At 37.0% G+C, this 3692-nt stretch overlaps 1 long non-coding RNA gene across 1 annotated transcript in view; it reads left to right on the top strand.

Moving 5' to 3' along the window:
* LOC108753050 overlaps nt 1-3692 on the top strand; it is an 87270-nt gene that overhangs the window by 624 nt on the left and 82954 nt on the right. The window contains exon 2 of the long non-coding RNA XR_001939594.1: nt 2108-2161. This is a non-coding gene — a long non-coding RNA (uncharacterized LOC108753050). The remainder of the gene's footprint in view (nt 1-2107; nt 2162-3692) is intronic.

The raw sequence follows: 3692 nt of genomic DNA, 5'->3' as shown, positions 1-3692 counted from the left end.
GGTGCGCGCGCGTGCGCGCGAGCGTCCGCGGGTGTGGGTGTAAAGGAATGCGTGCGTGCGTGTGTGTGTATGTGTGTGTGTGTGCGTGTATGTGTGAGAGGCGACGACGAAACGTCACGTCGCGACGCAGGTCGCGCCGCGACGCGACGTTCCCGAGAGGATCGGTCACCAGTCCGGAGCACAGGGCCGCAGCTAGATTGTTTTCGCGGAGCGTTTATTGTCAAGATATCGAAGAAGTCTTTGTGTTGGGAAAATCAGACGCCAGTCCCGCTGGTTTTCATCTCGAAAGGGATCTTAAGGGTTCGCCCCCGTGAATATATCTATGCGAAGGACCGAGTGTTATTTTCTACCTGAATGTAGAATATCTAGATGAAGGAACGGTCGGCTGATGTTCGTTGTATTTATGTTAGACTTAGTATTCTTAAATTATTATTAATCACGTTTATGTTAGCTATGTCCATTAAATTATTATCACCTATGTTTGAAAATTATTAAGCTTTGTTAGATACGATGAATAGATCAGGTAACTACATATGCTTGCAATTAGCTGCACGAGTCACGAAGGTGTATGATAATATCTCGCTAAAAGAATAATTTTAATTTTTTTAATGTGAGATATCGCGTAGTCCTTCGTGACTCGTATAGCTTAATTTTTTATATTGAGAAAAGGAGAGAAAATCGTTACATTTCTTTCACTCCAATTCGTGTAATTTAAACGTACTTCAATTATATTTCACATATTATTTGACACAGGTACGAAATGTAAATTTCAGTTTGTTATAAACAATTTACGTACAAGTTTTAGAAAGGACATAAATATTTCTGTGGGAAGAATATGTTTTTATTTTCAAACTTATCGAAAACAAAGTTGCGTTTATTTTTTTAAACTTTTCAAGTCTTTCTTCTAAGATTTTTAGGGATGTATTGCACATATTTTCAAAATAATAAAAGATTACTGATTATTCTACAGAGGAAAAACGATTTTGCTGAAGTATTAAAAAGTTTAGCTAAATACTTTGAAAATAATTTTATTGGATCATAAAAATAATTATAATAATGCTGCATAAAATTTTAAAATTGTTAAAATTTTAAAACAATTAGAGTGTCCAATATAATTATTTTAATGCTCCAAACAAAATTATTTTCAAATTTGTATTTAGCTAAATTTTTATATACTTTCATATTTTTTTTGTAGATTGTAAAAGTTTTTTTTTGGCATTTCAAAATAATACAAAAAATTTTGCGATGGTTTAGAAACCTGATCAAAAATTATTTGTAAGAAATGTTTTCCTATTTTTGCTCTAGTAGAATAAAAAATGTATTATAAATAATGACAAAAATTTCATTTTTTAATATAGATACTTCAATTATTGAAGATGATTTATACACTTTCGTTGCAATCCAGAAATTAGTTCTGCCTAAGTAGTTATACAAAAAAAAATTTTTTATTTTTTAATTTTTACTGAGCAATACATTTTTATAATTAATTTACCTTATTTGTTAAAATGGTTTATGTAAAGTTTCATTGCAATGCAGAGATGAGTTTTCTGTAAATAAACAAATAAATAAATAGGATTTATTTATTTGTTTATTTACAGAAAACTCATCTCTGCATCGCAATAAAACTTTTTATAAATCATTTTGAATACTTAAATAAGTAGTTATACAAAAAAAAAAAGATTTTTGTCATTACATATTTAGAAATTATAATAATGAAGATTAACAAATAAAGTAAATTAATTATAAAAATATATTGCTCAGTAAAAATAGGATATTATAAACATAACTTTTATATGTGTATAATTTATTTAAAGTATAAATATATCAATACATTTGTAAAAATTGATGTAATATATCCTTAAAGAAGAAAACAAATCAAGTTTAAAAACGAAGCTGCAAGACTCCGAAAATATTTTTCTTTTACAGCAACTGTTTCCTTCCTTTTGTACGACGATGCTGTAATGGCTGTAATGTAATATGTGACATTTGTAAATAAATCGTATCCATCCCGACGATCGATAAGGCGTTGTTGATTACTCGCTCGAAAAAACATCCCCTCGAACTTTCCCACATTTTTATTTACAAAGTTCTTTTTCCATTGTTGCAGACGTCTCCTCGCACATTTTCGCACCTCCCACTTCTTTTTCACTCATCGTTTTTGGTAAGCCCGATATATTTTATTTATTTTCTCCTTCAATATTACCCGTATTGTTTTTTTTTTTCCGATTTGTTTACTAGCCTTAGTCATATATTTCACGCTTATCTTTTATCAACGATCGCCTATTTTGTACGTCTGAACGTGACATTTTCTCGTATGTGTTTCGTATCGATGAGAAAATAGCGAATCGATTGCAACAGTTTGATCGCCTGCGTTACCGCATAACGTCAGAATCAGAAATGCAGCTCGCGTTGCAGCTGAAAGATGTCGCCATCGGTTCCATACTACATACGCACGTTATTCTCTCGGCTTCCGTTCCGTGTTCGAGAATCAAAAGCATTTATTGGAAAGTCGGAACCGCTTTATAATTAATTCGTTTTGTGTAGATAATACAATTATTGATAATTCCAATTCGATTTCTAGCATTTATTATTTACACGTCGTAATATTAAGCGACGTCGTCGTAGCAGAGTCAGTTGAATCGGTAAGAATAATTGCGGAATTTTACGGAATTAGTAGAACAAATTAAATGAAAGAAAAAAAAAACTCGATAAAATTAATAGATTGACCGAAGTTTTTGCACGGCGAGTGCAATAATATTAAATTTGCAAAGCGCGTTACGACGGCGAGGACCGTACCGTGCCGTCGATATATCGAAAGAGAGGTGACACTTTCAAACGGTACGGCAAATCAAATTTATACGCAAAACACGACTCATTGTTAAAAATGCGCCGTCCGTTTCCGGCGTTGCTATAGAAAATATCGCGATATTAAAATCCAAACAAAAATATCGACGATCGTACGGAACGGAAGGTTCATTCGTACGTCGCGAATAAAGGGTGCATTCTGCCCGGCCCTTTCTGTCCGCGTAGGAGAAAGAGGAGCGACGGACGAAAAATAAAATTCCGCGAACACGGTCGCGTGAAAAATTAAATCGCGTTTATACGGTGTCGCGTTATTTCATCGCGGACGAGCGCGGGGCGGTATCGTGATCTGGGCAAACATTTTTGGCGCCCTTTCAGACGAATTAGCAGAAACGGCCGCGACTTTTTCCGTCCGCGTCCGCGTCCGCGCGTCGTCGGAAATATTTCACGAAAATTTTTCCACCGCGGAAGACAGTCTCCACCCCGAGACCGTCGAACATTTCGCTCGCGAGATACAAGAGGGGGAGGGGGAGGGGGGGGGTGACAGCGGGGCACGCGAAGGGGGTTGGGGCACGTGTCAGGCGAGTGTTTTACTAGCCTTAATTTCGTGTGCTTTCGTAGCCAATATGTCGGGGCAGTAAATTCTAAACTTTCCGCCCGGCTTCGCGTTTCGGCATCGCGCGTTTTTGCGATCGCGGTTTTAACGACCCCCCTACTACCCCCGTCGCCCACGCGGATACCGCCTCCGTTCCACCGCCACCCACCCCCCCCTCCCCTCCTCTCCTCCTCCCTTCCTCTTTCGACTAACGGTGGTCCTAGGAAAAGCTGTCGGATATTAATTTTGTAAATAACGAACTTCCGGCGTCGACGAGAAACTTTACCCGCCCCCC

The sequence above is a fragment of the Trachymyrmex septentrionalis genome, unplaced genomic scaffold (assembly GCF_001594115.1).
Source record: "Trachymyrmex septentrionalis isolate Tsep2-gDNA-1 unplaced genomic scaffold, Tsep1.0 scaffold63, whole genome shotgun sequence".
NCBI classification, from domain to species: domain Eukaryota; kingdom Metazoa; phylum Arthropoda; class Insecta; order Hymenoptera; family Formicidae; genus Trachymyrmex; species Trachymyrmex septentrionalis.
This window is presented reverse-complemented; position numbering and strand designations above follow the sequence as displayed.